Consider the following 6,634-nt stretch of genomic DNA (forward strand, 5'->3'; position numbering starts at 1 on the left):
CGGGGGGAGGGGCAGGAGAAGCCCCAGCAGGGCTGCGATTGTGTTCCTGCGCCTGCGTGTTCGCTCTGGTTCTAGACGGCTCCGCTGACACACCGTCCGCCCTGCACACTCTGAAGCTTTCTGAATGCTTGACTCTGAACCGTCCTGGGTGTCCCCCTGGTCCTCTCCATGTACCTGTCCTGTCAGACATGCTGTCAGCCAAAGATTCGCGCAGGCAAACTCCATGTCAGACAAGGGTGTTATTTAAAAACATGACCATCAGTACAATAATACCATGTATAGGAGAAGGTTTAGTTATAGCCTTTCTATGTTCTAACTAAACTGTGTGTTATAAAAATTGCTTCCGGATGATAGAAGTTTTAGTAGATTTTATTTCTTAAAGCATTATAAAAGTGTCTCAATTGTTGAGATTCCAAACTATTTTGGAGTGATTCTTTTTTACAAAGCTGTCATTAGTGAAATGATAGGCCCGTGTGAGCCCTGGTTTCACAAGGGAGCCCCATAGAAACTGTTCAGTGGGTTCCCCATTATATTGTTTTTTAAGTAACAACATATAGAATGTCAACTATATTGTTCATGGTCCTAGGTCTTCCCTCACTGTAACAACTGCATTTAGATTTTCCCCTGTAATATTGTCAGAAATTCTTATATATTTAATGTCTCTGTAGTTCACTCAGTCCCCAAAATCATTTATTATTACATATTTGATCCACACAATTAATTTTAATGGATTTAACTAGTTAAATCTATATAGCTTTGTAAATAATCAAGGTTAATTAAATTAAAACTTAAAACTTCTTCATGTGTGTATTTTATTCAAATTGTAATTGCAATCACAGAATTTATTAAATAATGTCATTTTTTTTTCTCTTGATATGGACATTTTCTTTAAAATGCTATGCCAGGAGCACCTGGGTGGCTTCGTTGGTTAAGGGGTGTGTGGCTCTTGATTTTGGCTCAGATCGTGATCTCAGGGTCCTGGGATTGAGCCCTGTGTACTGACTGCAGTGGCTCAGCAAAAGTCTGCTTTAGCATTCTCTCTCTCTCTCCCTCTGCCCCTCCCTGGGCTCACAGGGTTCTGAGTGCTCTCCGTCTGAAATAAATAAGTCCTTAAAATTAGAATAAAATAAAATAAACTGCTATGTCATATTAATTTTTGAAAAATGGTATCCTCTGCTTTTTCCTCTTTGATATCCTTATTACTTTTATATGCTCATTAATTCTTTTTTTTTTTTTTTTAAAGATTTATTTATTTATTTGACAGACAGAGATCACAAGTAGGCAGAGAGGCAGGCAGAGAGAGAGGAGGAAGCAGACTTCCCGCCAAGCAGAGAGCCCGATGCGGGGCTTGATCCCAGGACCCTGGGATCATGACCTGAGCTGAAGGCAGAGGCTTTAAGCCACTGAGCCACCCAGGCACCCCTATATGCTCATTAATTCTTATTTTCTCAAATTAATCCAGATTCTGTAATTAGTAACATACTGCTCTAAGACAGTATTTACATCACTGTTCATAAAAAAGCTATCGAAGCCAACTCTCTGGAAAAGTTTATTTCCCAAACATTTACTTTCTCCATTTGCATGACTTCTTATAAAGTGACTCTAACAGATTCGACACCATGTTCAGCAGTTTTGCTGTCTTAGCCCTGCTGGAGGCCCAGGTCTGCCCAGTGTTATCCTTTCCCTCTGAATATTCAAATACATTATTTAATCATTTCAGATGTTTATTTATATTTTTAGTCTTTGTACCTAATTTTGTGTAAGTTAAATGCGATCATTACACATTTTATTTATCAATTCTCATACACAAGACTAGAATTTGCTATGTATATTCACTTAATGTAAAATGTGAAAAACACCTAGCCCAAACTGTAATTTTTTAAAATATATAGAATAATTTTTTAAAATATTTAAATTCTAAGTATAGTTGACACATAGTATTCCATTAGTCTCAGGTGTACAAAGTAATGATGTGACGAGTTCTCATGTCACGCTCTATTCCTCACAGGTGTAGCGCCCATCTACTCAATGCAGCACTATGACAGTGTCATCCACTCTCTTCCTCAGGCTGTACCTTTTATTCCCATCAACTTATTCATTCTGGAACTGGAAGCCTGTGTTCCCACTGCCCCTTCCCCATGTTCCCAGACCCCACCCCCTCCCCTCTGGCAACTGTCTCAAATGATCAGTTACTGGAAGAGTAATACCCGTGAACAAGAGAATCCTGTGAATAGAAGGTGCACTGTGTAAATATTCAAAGTGACTTATTTAACACTTTACTATATCATCCTGAAATCACTGACTACAGAGACTTCTGCAGGACCAAGTGAGAACATCCAGAAATTTCTCTAGAACTTTGTCTGAGGCCAGGAACTTTGCGGCAACATGGGTACCATCTGCCCCACCATGTAACGGTTTCCCAGCTTCTTTGAGCCCCGGTGATGACACCTGATGCAGTGAACTCCTCACATCAACAAAACCCTCATTCTTACACGTCTTAAACTGAGTCTTTAAGTAAGTGATTAGAACACATTCTTGTGACATACTTGAAATGACACGGATAAGGGTTTATTGTCAGATTGATAACTTTTCCCCACACGTGTCTCACTCTAGTAGACACAGGGGTCCGCCAGCAGAAGCAGGGACAGCCTGTGAGGACAGGGGACAGTCTGGTCACAGCCTCGGTCACCACGTATGACACTCGGCTTCATGACTCAGAGGACAGGGCGAGCTTCTGATGACACCGTTTCCATGTTTGCCGCTGTTATCACCAGTCAGTACTATTATAGGAAGTTCTACTGTTCCCAGGACGTTGCTGCATGCAGCTCATTTATAATGTTTATAATGTTCTGCAAACGGTTTTTTTTGACGATGGCCAATGATTTCCGTTGCATCCTGAGCTCTGATAGCATGTGCTCACACGTTCAGCTCTCACACAGCTTTGGGGCGTGATCTGCGTGTCATCTGTACACGGCTGGCAAGAGCAAGACACCAGGGAGTTTCAACAAAGTAGCAGGGATTTTTTTTTAATTGTAGAAATGCAAATAGTGCCTCCTTTGCAGGAAATCATATACAATCACTGCATTCTATGGGGACACCATGGGTGAGGGATTGGAATATGACTGTCACAGGGGGCGGGGGACAGGGAGGGTTGTTGTGTTGTTGTCTCCCATTGTGTTATGTTGTGTACCCTGTCTCTCCTGTCATACAACACATGTGTGCACACACAGACACACACCACACACAAACATACACATGCATTCCCCACACATGGATCACTAGGTCCTCACTCAGTAAATCCTGGAGCTTCCTCCAAACCCCCTGCTTCCTCCCTCAGGACAGCGCTCTTTGCAGTATTTCCCCTCAGCAGGGTCAGAGCCGCTCCAGGAGGCCCTGTATTTCCTGCCTTGGGCTCCACAGACCAGCCACCTTCCTCTACCACGACCCTGAGGAGATAGAGACAGAATCTGGAGTCCAGTGGTGCATGCAGGAGCCAAGTTCTTCAGACGATGAGACCAAGATCTTCACGAGCCAGGTGAAGAGTAACCTCTGAAACCTGAGGAATGTGCAGCGATCCTACCACCAAAACCCAGGGCTCAGTCTGGACAAAGAGCAGCCACGACAGCCAGCAGCTTGGGGCCTGGGAGAAAGCAGAGAGAGTCGAGCACACCTCTCACCCCAGGGACGTGAGACCCTTTTGTCAGGTACCCCCCTGTGTCAGGCTGGGCCAGGTAGGTGTGCACAAGTTGTCATGTGAAAGTGAAGGGGGGAAAGTCTGCTCAGGCGGACGGGGTCCCTGTGTCATTAAGTAGTTAACTAACCAGATTCAGTGGGTCACGGACAGAGTTTAGGTCCCTGTGGGGAAGGAACCTGAAGGTATAAGCTAGTGGTTGTCCTCACAGAGCCTACAGCGAAGATGGGGAGGCGCCCACCCTTCTGAGAGCACGAGACTGAGCGTGTGAGGCAGACTAAAAGCTCCTTAGATGTCACACGAGAAGCGGAGACACAGTTTACAGGGTTCATAGGCCAGACCCCCAGTGGTTGGGAGAAGGTTCATGAATGAGCTGGAACTCTGTGTAGACCCTGATGTATGTGTACGATCTGGGTTGATGGGGGGATGAGGTTCCTAGCAGTCAACTGTCAGGCTGGGCAAGGAGTGGGTGACATTGGACACAGGGAGGTCAGGACATAGGTGTAGTTCATCATTTCTAGTTAAGGTCTGGAGGGTTTAGCATATGAAACAGTCAGTGGTGGGCCTTGCATGTGGGATCGAGGCATAAACCAGTGAGAGGCATGATTAGAGCTGAAGAGGGAGGCTGCTCAGACTTTCCCAGCTGATCTGTACAGGAGCCTGAATTCCACAGTTTGCCAGATGGTTCTGTTTCAGGCCCTGACAGAGTCCTGCCTTCTCAGGGCTCACAGCATCAGAGGAGAGAGACGGCATGCAGTGAGGTTTGGTACAGTGTGTAAGGATGGGACCAGCATCTTTCCAGTACTTTTTCAGGATCTGGGAACAAACTCTTAGAAGAGGTGCTCCTATGACTCCCATCACTCAGGCGGTGACAGAGGTGTTAAGAGCTGTGGAGGAACTGAGGAGCAAGACCGAATATGTTCTTCTTACTGTGTCACACCCCAAGGGCTCAACTGAAATTCCTCCTCCTGTTAATTCTGAAGGAGATATGAAGACATCCAGCTGTGCAGCAAGCCTGGGGGCAGGGGGTGAGGGGCACTAGGGGGACCCTTGGCTGGTGGGAGGGCAGGCTAGGAGAAGGTAGGAGGCTGGAGACCTGCTGGACCCCAGAGCCCCAATACAACCTGGGGCAATGCACGTGGCTGTCTCTGGATTCCAGGATCTCGAGCTAAGGTCACGTCTCCCACTCCTGTAGAAGTGTTCCAGGAGCAGGCATGCACGAGATCCAGATAGTTTCAGAGTTTCTGGGGAGGGGATCTCTTTTTGGTGGAAAAAAATTCTCAGGTTCTTCTCCCTCAAGATCCTAATTTTTTAAAAAATATTTTTATTTTAATTCAATTTAGTTAACATATACTTTATTATTAGGTCCAGAGGTAGAATTTAGCAATTAATCAGTTGCATATAACACCCTATGCTCCTAACATCATGTACCCTTCTTAATGCCCATCACCAAATTATCCCTTCCCCCACACACCTCCCCTCCAGCAACCCTCATTTAAGAGTCTCTTACAGTCTTTTTCCGCCATCTTGGACCCTCTGGAGGCCTACTGGAAACAGGACTCCTAAAATGCCAAATAATATCTGGAAGGCTGTGGTCCAGGGCCATTTTTGCTAGCTATAAGCAGGGTCTCTGGAATCAGAGGGATCATACAACTCTTCTTAAAATTGAAGGTGTATATGCTCGAGAATTCTACCTAGGCAAGAAATGTGCTTATGTGTACAAAGCCAAGGACAACACAGTGACTCCTGGTAGCAAACCAAACCAAACCAGAGTAATCTGGGGAAGCGTAACAGTGGCATGGTCCGTGCCAAATTCCGAACCACATTCCTGCTAAAGCCATTGGCCACAGAATCCATGTGATGCTGTAACCCTCAAGGATTTAAATTTAATGGAAAGTAAATAAATAAATGTGTAGATTCACCAGACTTCCACGAGGCTACTTTTGTCCGTGTGACTACATTCCAGCCATTATGGTGACACAGAATGAGGTAGTAGGTGTTGCCCTAAATGGAGAGAAACTTCCTCTTTTTCTGCTCTCCCTTCCCTGCTCACGGACCATAGACATGGTCCTAGGTGCCCTGGTCATGCTAGTAAGGAAAATTCCTAGGGTCATCATCATCAGTGTGTCTGGACATCCCCATGGTACAGAGCGACCCTACAGCCCCGGACGGCTCACCTCACTCATGGGACACACACAAGCTGCTGTCCCATGGACAACCGCTGTTAGCTGGGTTTCTGTTGCACACAACTGAACTAATGCATATGGAGAGGGGAGGGCTTCCTGGAAGGGGTGGCTGTGGTGGTCTGTTCTGGAGATGAGCAGAGACAGATACACAGGGGGCAGCACTGGGGGCTCCCTGGGACACTGTGTTGGAGGAAGGGAGAGCTGGGCCCCAAGGGCAGCACAGGGAGACTGGAGACTGTTCTCCTCTCATCTTTGCAGCCACAGGGCTGCCCTGGGGACATGCATGAACTCACCAGCTATTACATTTGGGGTTCTGTGTTTCTTCTCTTCCCTTTCTGTACTTTTTACAGAATTCCCCTGTTGACTGCAGCCAGGATGAGAATCCCTGCTGGCGACCTTTCCTCCTCCTCCTCCACTGTCTGAGGGCAGTGGTTGTGGGGGCTGAGATCTGGAGAAGAAACCCCTCAGAGGGAAAAAGAATTCAGGGTGATTTGTCATTGGATTCTATCAGAAATCTGCACTTATCCAGACTGGCTTGGACGGCCCACCTTGAGACTGTGGACCCCAGGCCCCTCATATCTTGTGTCCTGATGATTCCAGATACTCACTGCATGACTTCACTCTATTCTGTGTGTCACCAGCAAGTCACTATGTCCTGCTTTTGTTCCCAAAGTGGGTATTATTACACAAGGGCATGAGTACCAGAGGATGGGAACACTGGAGCCATCTTGGGATCTGCCTACAACAGGGGTGACTT

General features: G+C 46.1%; 1 pseudogene across 1 annotated transcript; it reads left to right on the forward strand.

Moving 5' to 3' along the window:
- Positions 1–2,385: 2,385 nt before the first annotated feature.
- LOC308344401 (large ribosomal subunit protein eL33-like) lies at positions 2,386–5,575 on the forward strand (annotated as a pseudogene). The gene is made up of 3 exons: positions 2,386–2,408; positions 3,421–3,542; positions 5,249–5,575. The product of its transcript is annotated as a large ribosomal subunit protein eL33-like (transcript).
- The last annotated feature ends 1,059 nt before the right edge of the window (positions 5,576–6,634 follow it).

The sequence above is a fragment of the Martes martes genome, assembly GCF_963455335.1.
Source record: "Martes martes genome assembly, chromosome: 6".
Taxonomy (NCBI): Eukaryota; Metazoa; Chordata; class Mammalia; order Carnivora; family Mustelidae; genus Martes; species Martes martes.